The sequence below is a fragment of the Furipterus horrens genome, unplaced genomic scaffold, assembly GCF_987537825.1.
Source record: "Furipterus horrens unplaced genomic scaffold, mFurHor1.1.pri manual_scaffold_15, whole genome shotgun sequence".
NCBI lineage: Eukaryota > Metazoa > Chordata > Mammalia > Chiroptera > Furipteridae > Furipterus > Furipterus horrens.
Window position 1 is genome coordinate 25,273,828 of NW_028327185.1, and position 12,049 is coordinate 25,285,876.

A 12,049-nucleotide genomic window follows, 5' to 3' on the forward strand; every position below is an offset into this window, starting at 1 on the left:
ACATTATTTGTGTGAAATGTCACATTTTGTCCTGGTCCCTGTAGGTGGCGTTATGGGGTTTCGGTGGTGAGTGAACACAGTTTGGTTGGGTGACTGAAGGCGACAAGGACAATGTTCCTGTTCTTGTGACCTCTGTTGTGATCTTGGAAACCACCTGGGCTGGGGCTGGTGGGATGGTACTTGATGGCCACCAGGGGGCTCCCGGGCCTGCTCCACTGTGGAGCCAGGATCGGTCTGAAGGGGCTGTGAGGGCTCAAGCGGACCTGCCAGGGTGAGCTGAGCCCCTGAGCCCTGACTGACCCCTACGGCTGAGCCTGCCCCTGCACCGTGTGTCCGGCCACCTGCCCTTCTGTCTGGATGTTTCTAAACCCCATGCTCATCTCAAAATGTCAGGAACTGCATTTTATTTTCATTTAGTGTTAAGAGCTGAATTGTGTCCCCCAGAGTTTTGTGTTGAAGTTCCAATTCCAGAACGTGGAAGTGTGGCTGTATATGTAGATGAGGCCCTAAAGAGGTGATAAAGAGCTGATTAAGGTAAAATGAGGTTGCTAGATAATCCCTAATCTCAAATAAGTGGTGACCCCACAGGAGGAGGAGATGATGACACAGCCCCACACATAGGAACGACCTCATAAGGACACAGGGAGGAGGTGTCCATCTATGGCCCAGGAGAGGGGCCTCGGAGGACCCAGCCCTGCCATGCCTGCTCTGGGACGCTCTGCCTCCAGCACAGGGACAGCAGGCTTCTGATTCCGCCACCTGCACTGCTGGAAGTGTCCTCCTGCTTGGGGTTGGTAGGGTTTGAATATGAGGAGCAGGTCTTCATCACTGTTGGAACATCCCCAGCCACTGCCTCTCCACATCACTGTTACAATTTCTTCTTTTGGAAGAAACATCCCCATGTGGTAACCAGTATTTTCTGGCTCTACTGTGAGGGCCACTTAATGTCACTGTCATGCTTGCTCTGTCCTTGGCTCTTCATTCTTCATCTGGGTTCATCTTCAACTTTTCGTCCATCTCCAGGACTGCCCCTCCACCTGTGTTCTGTGTGCTGCCTCTCTCATCATTTTTGAATCCAATGTCAAGGCCACATTTTCCAGAAGTTCTTTTCAAATCTTTTGCCCCATTAAAAATGTCTTATTTCCTTGTGACCATCGATTATTTTAATAACAAAATTAATTGCACACCCTGCATATTCAGGCTCCTGGCACTGGTCCTTGCTCATGGCAGCTTCCTGTTTTCACTCTGTGATGATTTTCTGTGTTCGTGGATCCATTGCTCAGAACTCCATCTGTGCACACTCGTTCAGGTTTGCCTCTGATGGCTGGAGGCCCCAGGAGTGGGAGCTGCTCTGAGAGGGTTCCGAGGACTCGGGAATGGCAGAACTGCGATGGCACGGGATGGCCACCAGGGGGCTCCCGAGCCTGCTTTGTGGGATGATCCTGCAGCGGCCGTGGCCTCAAACCTGTGCTGCCAAATGTCTTCCTCCAGGACACCCCGCAGGACCGTCTGCCGAGACCAGCTGCAACTGAGCCTGGAACAGGAATGCTGAGGGTCCTGGGATGTCACTCTGTGGGGCATGGGGTTGGGCCTTGGGAATGTGACCCCGAAGTGCAACGATGAAGACAGCACCCCACCTGACCAGGGAGCAGAGCGCCCACCCTCAGGCCCTGGCGCTCGTCGTGGCCCTCCCTGTAAGGTTGTTCTAAGGACTCCAGAGACCACGTCCACCGAAAGGGTGTGGGGTGAGGAGGTATTCCAGAACAGCCCATTGTCTGGGCCCAGCCCTGGGTCCCAGGCTAAACCCAGACACCACTCCAGGGGGTTCTGGCCATACCTCCCATTCCTTCCCTCCGCCCTTCGCCCTCTGTCCTTCACCCTCTGCCTCTGTCCCCACCCATCATCTCTCCACTGCCCTCTCCTCTCACCTTCCCCACCTGCCCCAGCCGGAGATAACAGAGCCTCCTGCGGACCACAGCCTGCAATGCTACTGATGGCCACATGGGGCAGCAGAGCTCAGTGTACGCAGCGGGCCGTTGTAGCGCTGGGCGTAGTGGCCAGGACAGGGCCAGAGGGGATGGCTGCAGGGAGGCCAGCTCCTGGTCACCGAACTCCTGTGTCAGCTCACCTGACCCTGACCCCAGGCTTACTTTGACCCCATTCCTGCCAGGCTGAGTTCACCACAACAGGACAGCCACCGGGCTGAGCTGGCTGTGTCTGTGGTGAGCGTTCACCCTGAGGGCAGTATTTGGAGGCCCCTGGACAGTGAGTTGGTGCTTGGGACACAGCTCGAGGGACCACACTCCTAGTCACCTGTCCTGGGCACCTCTGGGGTGGGGGGATCCCGCTGGGCAGGAAGAGGGTGCCTGCTGCCTTCCAGGGTAGCAAGCCTGGGCCTGGAGGCAGCTCAGGCCTCCAGGGGCAGAGGCAGATTGGTGGCCAGGAGGGATCCAGGTCCTTAGGTGACAGAGGCTCACATTCCAGGTACAGAGTCTCTGGAACCCCCTCTCATCCTAGGGGCACTTCTCAAGCTGTTATACTGCCTCACATGTGTGGCCCTGTGTCCATAGCCTGTGTGTGTTTGTACACCTGGCCAGGCACATGTTCTAATTTAAGTATTGTTTAATGGTCAACTGAGTATATGTTTATTGATTTCAGAAAGAGAGGGATGGAGGGAAGGAGGGGAGGGAGATAAGCATTGGTGTGAGAAACATTGATTGGTTGCCTTCTATATGCGTCCCAACAGGGGATCAAACCTGCGCCCTAGGCAGAGGTAGATTTAACAGCAGGCACACCAGGCAAACCAGGCACATGCCCTGGGCCCCAACTTCTGAAGGGCCCCAAAAAACCCCAACTTTACACTTTTTTCTAATGACACCAAGTTTGGTTTCATATGTGAAATTTTAATTACATACATGTTGTAAACTTGTGGGGTCCTTCAGAAGTCAGGGTCCAGGGCGTGCACCCAGTGGACCCACCGTTAAATCCACCTGTGACCCTAGGTATGTGCCCTGCCCGGGGATTGAGCCTGAAATCTTTTGGTGTCCAGAACGATGCTCCAACCAACTAAGCCCCCTGTCCACAGCTCTGGTACATGTTCTAAAGGCATGGGACTTGTTCAGGTCACCCCAGTTCCTATTTGCCCCTGGGCGTGCCCTTTCCTTCCCCATTCCACCCCTAGACAGTGACAGAGCCCATCAGCTCTGTGTTTGCTGGTTTGCCAGTTTGCTGGTTTGCACAGTATCAGCTGCATCCTGACCCGCAGGCCACCTCCTCTGTGGAGTGGGTCACAGTAACCCCAGCAAATAAAACACAAAAGGAAAATCTGGGGATTTTTTTTCCATCATCAGAGCAGAGCTGATCCCCTGAACCACTGTTGTGGTGGAGACCCCTGAAAATACTGGACTTAAAAAAATCTTAAAATTTCCTATTTTCTTTGGCAAGGTAACCTATGAGAAAGAAAGGACTGTGGTCACTGCACATGGGCAGGGTCCATGATGAAGCAAGACCACGGGCTCCTCACGGGTGCAGCACCCAAGGGTCTATACTGCATGTCCTGGGAGACCTGCACACCTGCTTTAGGACCAGGGCACCAGTGAATCATAAAAGCAGATGACCAGGACTAGAGAGGGGCTGGGCATGGGGGAAGCCATCAGGGAGCAGAGGCTCAGATTTGGGGCACCTCCAGCCTTTCCCTTCAAGACTCCCCATTTCTCTGAGACCCCTCACCTGGTGCTTTCTGCCCCCATCTGCTCCCCTGCCCCACCCCCTCACACTGCCTCCTGCCTGTCCCTCACAGGGCCTCACACACTTCCTGCTCACTGGCCCCTCTGGGTCCCCTTTTCCCCTGACCCCATTCCACCTCTCTCCGGCTCCCCGAACCTCTCTGCCCTGCCCCTCCTGGCCTCTGGGGGTCAGAGACCCCCAACTTGCAGAGCGTTGCAAGTGTTGAGTGTGTGAGGGGCTGGGGCGCTGGTCCTGAGATCCTGTTGGACACACAACACCGTCCCCACCGCATCTCCTTCTATTTCAAAAGGTGACCTGTGGCATGTGCAGAAGGACAGAGCTGACCCCTCTGTGCCCAGTGTCCTCTCCCCAGGGACAACCCTCCAGGTCCACTAGCCCTGACCCCCAGCCAATGAGTCATAAATAAGTCCACATGTTTGTGACATGAGCCTGGTGTCAGGTCTGTGAGGGCAGAATTAGAAATCAAACACACAGCAACATCATTGTCCTGACCATGCGGGGAGAGCCGGGTGAGGCCAGGTGGGATCCTGGCTAATTGCAGGACCACGGTCCTTTCTCCAGCCAGTCCTCCTGAGCTCCTGACCACATCCCAGCCTGGACTGTCTTGTGGGCAGGGGCTGGGCCTGAGGGCTGGATGGAAGGTCCCAGAAGGGGAGCATCCCCCATGGTTACCAGAACCTCCTTCCCAGCAACAACCCCCTCTGGGTCTGGAGGGACTGGGGGAAGGCTTGGGAGGGGGAAGCAAACCGAGAGTGGGGCCACTGCCGGAGACTGTAGGGGAGGCCAGAAGGAGGAGCTGTGCCCATCAGCCCACAGGGCTGCAAGCCCTCAGAGACTCGCGTCTGAGGCTCAGGCTCCCAGGCAGTGGAGTGGGGCTCTGCCACCCCAGGCCTCCCACTCGCCAGCCTGTCCTCCCCTCCGCAGATCCCTCCCAGCCCCCAGAGCCCCTTGCTCTCCCCTCATATTTGAACCAAAGTCGCTGTGGGCACCCCCATGGCTGCCTCTGAATGCTCCTGCTCTGACCAGGGTTTTCTCTTAAACAGGAACAACAACAAAAACCTTTTTATTGTGAAATGTCACATTCTGACAGAAAAGTGCCCCAAACCAAGAAGCACAGCATGAGAGCACCAGAGCACCTATGCACACCCCAGGCTTAGCCAGCCCTCCACAGCCCCCCGAGTCCCTGGAGTGCGAGACCCATGGGGCAGCTCCGCCTCTGCTGTGTGGTGGCCCCAGTGCATCCAGACTGCCCTTTCCATGCAGCAAGGCCAGGTGCAGGAACTCGGGCAGGAGGTCCCAGAGCAGGTGCCCGCTGGCCTGCAGGCTCAGGAGGGCAGTGGGGGTGGTCATGAGCATGTCTGCACTGCTGCCTAGGCTGGGCCCTCATAGATCCACTCTTGGACCCCGCCCCAGGGACCCCTCCATATCAAATATGGGGGGACAGGGACCCAGGCGACTGGACGTGGCCAGGCTTCACTCCCAGAGCGTTAGAGGTTGTGGTCAGCCTGGGTTCTGGAACCTTTCTCAGGGGTTCAGAGTGTGTCCACTGAAAGGGAACAGACCTAGGCAGCTGGACTGTGGACGCTGGGTGCCTGGCCTAATGGCACAGGGTGGGGCCCTAGAGGGGGCTGCCGGCCGCTGCCTGGGGTGTGTGTGGGGTGGGCTATGAGTATGTTCGCTAATGAGTGTGTGTTCATGGACTGACCCACTTGCTGCCCTCTGGCCCTGTAACCATGTGTGCTTTGCCTGTGTCCCGTGTGGGGGTGGGGTTCGTAAACCCTGTGTGTCTGAGACCCCAGTCCTAGTCTCAGCCTGAGGTGTGTCCTTTCCTGGATGTGCATCTTTGTGCTGAGTTGGAGTCCCCAAAAGCTCCCGAATGAAGTGCTGGCCCCAAAGGGGTGCCTGAGGATAGACCTGGAGGTCTCTGGGCTGGCAAGGGTCTCCCTTGTTCCCCGGAAATCCCCACTGAGCCACGTAGCCCCATCTCCCATGTCCCTCTGGGAGTGAATGTGTCTTGGAGAGCATGTGCGAGCCCATGTGTGCCATGTGCGCTTGTGTGAGCTGTGCGAGCCCATGTCAGCCATGTGAGCCTGTGTGAGCTGTGTGAGCCCATGTCAGCCATGTGAGCCCGTGCGGGCTGTGCGAGCCCATGTGTGCCATGTGAGCCTGTGTGAGCTGTGTGAGCCCATGTCAGCCATGTGAGCCCGTGTGAGCTGTGCGAGCCCATGTTAGCCATGTGAACCCGTGTGAGCTGTGCGAGCCCATGTCAGCCATGTGAGCCCGTGTGAGCTGTGCGAGCCCATGTCAGCCATGTGAGCCTGTGTGAGCTGTGTGAGCCCATGTCAGCCATGTGAGCCCGTGTGAGCTGTGTGAGCCCACGTGTGCCATGTGAGCCCGTGTGAGCTGTGTGAGCCCATGTCAGCCATGTGAGCCCGTGTGGGCTGTGTGAGCCCGTGTCAACCATGTGAGCTTGTGTGGGCTGTGCGAGCCCATGTGTGCCATGTGAGCCCGTGTGAGCTGTGTGAGCCCATGTCAGCCATGTGAGCCCGTGTGAGCTGTGTGAGCCCACGTGTGCCATGTGAGCCCGTGTGAGCTGTGTGAGCCCATGTCAGCCATGTGAGCCCGTGTGGGCTGTGTGAGCCCATGTCAGCCATGTGAGCTTGTGTGGGCTGTGCGAGCCCATGTCAGCCATGTGAGCCCATGTGAGCTGTGTGAGCCCATGTCAGCCATGTGAGCTTGTGTGGGCTGTGTGAGCCCATGTCAGCCATGTGAGCTTGTGCGGGCTGTGTGAGCCCATGTCAGCCGTGTGAGCTTGTGTGGGCTGTGTGAGCCCACGTGTGCCATGTGAGCCCGTGTGAGCTGTGTGAGCCCACGTGTGCCATGTGAGCCCATGTGAGCTGTGTGAGCCCACGTGTGCCATGTGAGCCCATGTGAGCTGTGTGAGCCCACGTGTGCCATGTGAGCCCATGTGAGCTGTGTGAGCCCACGTGTGCCATGTGAGCCCGTGTGAGCTGTGTGAGCCCATGTCAGCCATGTGAGCCCGTGTGGGCTGTGTGAGCCCATGTCAACCATGTGAGCTTGTGTGGGCTGTGCGAGCCCATGTGTGCCATGTGAGCCCGTGTGAGCTGTGTGAGCCCATGTCAGCCATGTGAGCTTGTGTGGGCTGTGCGAGCCCATGTCAGCCATGTGAGCCCGTGTGAGCTGTGTGAGCCCATGTGTGCCATGTGAGCTTGTGTGAGCTGTGTGAGCCCATGTCAGCCATGTGAGCTTGTGTGGGCTGTGTGAGCCCATGTCAGCCATGTGAGCTTGTGCGGGCTGTGTGAGCCCATGTCAGCCGTGTGAGCTTGTGTGGGCTGTGTGAGCCCACGTGTGCCATGTGAGCCCGTGTGAGCTGTGTGAGCCCACGTGTGCCATGTGAGCCCATGTGAGCTGTGTGAGCCCACGTGTGCCATGTGAGCCCATGTGAGCTGTGTGAGCCCATGTCAGCCATGTGAGCCCGTGTGGGCTGTGTGAGCCCATGTCAACCATGTGAGCTTGTGTGGGCTGTGCGAGCCCATGTGTGCCATGTGAGCCCGTGTGAGCTATGTGAGCCCATGTGTGCCATGTGAGCCCGTGTGAGCTGTGTGAGCCCATGTCAGCCATGTGAGCTTGTGTGGGCTGTGCGAGCCCATGTCAGCCATGTGAACCCGTGTGAGCTGTGTGAGCCCATGTGTGCCATGTGAGCTTGTGTGAGCTGTGTGAGCCCACGTGTGCCATGTGAGCCCGTGTGAGCTGTGTGAGCCCATGTCAGCCATGTGAGCTTGTGTGGGCTGTGTGAGCCCATGTCAGCCATGTGAGCTTGTGCGGGCTGTGTGAGCCCATGTCAGCCGTGTGAGCTTGTGTGGGCTGTGTGAGCCCACGTGTGCCATGTGAGCCCGTGTGAGCTGTGTGAGCCCATGTCAGCCATGTGAGCCCGTGTGAGCTGTGTGAGCCCACGTGTGCCATGTGAGCCCGTGTGAGCTGTGTGAGCCCATGTCAGCCATGTGAGCCCGTGTGGGCTGTGTGAGCCCATGTCAACCATGTGAGCTTGTGTGGGCTGTGCGAGCCCATGTGTGCCATGTGAGCCCGTGTGAGCTGTGTGAGCCCATGTCAGCCATGTGAGCTTGTGTGGGCTGTGCGAGCCCATGTCAGCCATGTGAGCCCGTGTGAGCTGTGTGAGCCCATGTGTGCCATGTGAGCTTGTGTGAGCTGTGTGAGCCCATGTCAGCCATGTGAGCTTGTGTGGGCTGTGTGAGCCCATGTCAGCCATGTGAGCTTGTGCGGGCTGTGTGAGCCCATGTCAGCCGTGTGAGCTTGTGTGGGCTGTGTGAGCCCACGTGTGCCATGTGAGCCCGTGTGAGCTGTGTGAGCCCACGTGTGCCATGTGAGCCCATGTGAGCTGTGTGAGCCCATGTGTGCCATGTGAGCCTGTGTGGGCTGTGTGAGCCCATGTGTGCCATGTGAACCCACGTGAGCCACATGAGCCTGTGTGTGCCATGTGGGCCCATTTCAGCCATGTGAGCCTATGTGGACTGTGTGAGCCCATTTGTTCTATGTAAGTCCTGTGTGCCATGTGAGCCTTATGTGCCATGTGAGTCCATGTGTGCTGTGTGAGCCCATGTGAGCTGTGTGAGTCCATGTGAGCCATATGAGGCTGTGTGAGGCTATGTGAGCTGTGTGAGCCCATGTGAGGCTGTGTGAGTCCATGTGAGCCTGTGTGAGCTCTGTGAGCCCTTATGAGCTGTGTGAGCCCATGAGAGCCATATGAGACTGTGTGAGGCTATGTGAGCTGTGTGAGCCCATGTGAGCCATGTAAACCTATACATGTTGTGTGAGCCCTTGAAACTCATGAGTGTGGTGGAGTGTGTGCTTCCAGCTGCATGTCAGTTTCCAAAGGTGGTGTGTCCCTGAGTGTGTGTGCACAGTGTCCACATGGCTCTGTTGAGTGTGAGCCTCTGGGAGTGTGTGTGTCTGTCAGTGTAAACACATTTTACCTGAGAGGTCATGTATGCCCATATGTGTGTTTGAGGCCCTTGGGTCTGGGGGTACATCTGTTTGTCAATGCCTGTGTTTGTCCAGTAGTATGTCTGAATGCCTGGGTGTGTTTACATTTCTGTGTATATTTGTGTCTGTGTGTCTCTGGCTTTCTGTCTCTGTCTCTGTTTCTGTATGTATTAGTATGTGTCTTTCTGTGTCTGGGTCTCCCTGTCTCTGTGTCTCTGTATGATTGTATCTCTGACTCTGTGTGTGTCTCTCTCTCTGTTTTGGTGTGATTGTCTTTCGTTGTGTGTGTCCATTCATGTCTCCATGCAACTGTGAGTCTGCATGACCATGTGTGGAAGATTGTGTGTGTAAAGAGGGGCTACCCCACTGATCCCTGTCACTCAGACCACACGTTGGGGGTCCTGCAGAAATCCCTCCCTCAAATTCAAGAGCCGTCCCTGGAGGGCTGGGGCCTGGTTGGGGAGGTGGGTACAGGCACTGACCCCTGCTTCTGGGAGGCTGGAGTGGGGATGGCCTGCCTGGTCAGGATGCCCATCTACCTCATCCACAGATGGGAGCGCCCCCAGGGCCTCCTGTCTCATGGCCACCACACCCTTACTGGTCCTCCAGGGTCTCAGTGTGAAGGGTGGGTTCTCACAGGGACCTCCACAATCCACTCAAGACAAGGGAAAAGTCTGCCCTCAGGGTAGCCATTTGGAGCCTGGGGTGGGGTAGGGCGGGGAGCCCCTGACAGCTGCAAACTGGAGGTGTGCTGGTTGGCAGTGGGACGGGCAGCTCCTGTCCTGGGCATGGCTTTGTCCCCTGGTGGCCTGCAAAGTCCACTGCCCAGGATGCTGGGAGACCCTGCCATGGCAGCTGTGCCTTCTCCCTCCCCACCCAGGAGACCCCCACAGGCAGCCCCTGGGGGCCTGGTCACTCTGTGCCTGGACACAGCACAGGCCTGGTCACCTGGGGGGGGGCATGGTATGGGGAGGATGGTCAGGATTCCTCACAAACAGCTGGCCTCAGCAACCCCTCTGCCAATGCAAATACTCACAGGTTCTGGGTCAGCTGCTTTGGTCTCAGGGGTGAACGGGGCTTTCCACCCTGTCCCCCACCTGCTCTGCGGTTCCCATCCTTGGTGTTTTTAGAAACATTTGCAAGTGTGTGTTTGTGCCTGTGTGTAGGGTGGGGGTGTGAATGAGCTGGCCCATGGGCCTTGTTTTTCAGACTGGGCTTTGGGGGAGGGGACCTGTGCATCCAGCCTCCCCTGTGGGGCCGTGAGGGTCCTGGGGGCCCCAGGGTGTGTGACCCCCACCATGGATCATGTCCTTGTGGGAAGGCCCTGGGCAGCCAAGATACCCATCCTGATTATGGTCCAGGGCCCTGCCAGACAGAACCTTCCAGAACCATAGTCCCTGGGCTGAGAGGATAGATAGAAAGTGGGCTCAGTGATGAGCAGGAATTTGCTCCACAGTCACAAATTCATGTGTATGCACAAACAACACATACAAACACATGTGCACACATGCTGTGACCCCAGCACTGGCTGCCCAAGTGACAATAGCTGACCCTCATATGTGCTCCCAGGGGCTGCACAGTCCTGTCTGCATGGTCTCACAACTGCCTTCAGCGCAGAGCACTGAGCCAGACTTCTCTGGCTTCAAGCAGAGAGCTCAGCCTTCGCTGCCTCAAATGCATGCGAGTGCAAGCACACAAGTGAGCACGCCAGTGTGCAGAAGGCCCATGGAATGAACAGGACCAATGTGTGTATCTGTGTGCAGAGATGTGTGCACATATATGTGAGAGTGCAGTGTGTGTACAGTTGTATGCACAGTGTGAGTAGTGTGTAATGTGTGTAGGTATGTGTAGTATGTATAGTGTATGGTGTGTAGGTGTGTACAACTGCAAGATATGTGTAGTGTGTAGGTGTGTGTATAGTGTGCGCAGGTGTGTGACATGCATAGGGTGTAGGTGTGCACATATGTGTGTACAGATGTGTGTAGGTGTATATTATATGTAGTCTGGAATTGTGTGATGTGTGTATGTGTGTGTACAGATCTGTATACAGATGTACATAGTGTGTGTAGAGATGGGTGCACAGGTGTGTGTAGTGAGTGTATGTCAGTGGTGTGTGTAGAAATGTGTACATATGTGTGTTCATGTGTAGCTGTGCATGATATGTGTAGGCTGTAGGTGAGTGATGTGTGTAGGTGTGCGATATGTGTAGGTGTGTGTACAGATGTAGGGGTGTGTAGTGTATAGATGTGTAGAAATGTGTGCACAGGTATATGTGGTGTGTGATGTGTGTATTGCAGGTGTGTGTAGTGTGTAGATAAATGTACATACATGTGTAAAAGTGTATGCTGTGTGTGATTTGTGTAGGTGTGTAATGTGTAGGACCATGTAGTCTGTATATAAATGTACATGTGTGTGTACAGGTGTATGCAGTGTGTAAAGATATGTGTACATGTGTATGAAGAGTATGATGTGTGTAGTTGTGTAGTATGTAGGAGTTTGTAGAGATATGCATACGGGTGTGTATAGTGTGTGTAGACATGAGTGCACAGGTGTGTATAGTATGTGAAGTGTGTTTACATATGTTTACAATTGTCTTTGGTGTGTGTGGTGTGTATGTGTGTGTGTAGGAATGTGTACAGATGTGTGTGCAGGTGTATTGTGTGTACATATTGTTGCACAGTTGTGTGTTGTATGTGTAATGTATGGTGAGTAAGTGTGTTGTGTGTAGGTGTGTATAGATGTGTGAACAGGTATGTGCAGTGTGTAGGTGTGTGGTGTGTAGTTGTGTGCACATGTGTGTAGTGTGTGTGTAGGTGTATGGTGGAGGTCCTAGGAGACCCAAATAGCTCATCCTATTCTTCCAGGCCTGACTTGTTATCAGCCCCCAGGACAAGACCACCATCTATACTCCAGGTCTTCTTGGTTTTCTGTTCTAAGTGACTCCCTACACCCTCGGCAGTGACAGGGCTTTGGGAGGGTGTGTTCTGTGCTCCCAGAGAAGTTGACACCAGTGCACATTCATGATTGAGCACATGGTGTACAACAGCTGGGAGGGGGTCCCTGGGACAGATGTGATTTGCACCCTTACTCTAGGGCCTATGTGTGCATGCATGTGCATGTGGGTGTATGCACTTGTCTAAGTGGCTGTGTGTGCATGTGAACACACATGCATGTACATGTATATGTGTGAATTCAACCTACCTGCACACACTCGTGTGCACGCACACATCAATGGAGTGCACATTCATGCATCATATGTGTGCGCACACACATGTATATT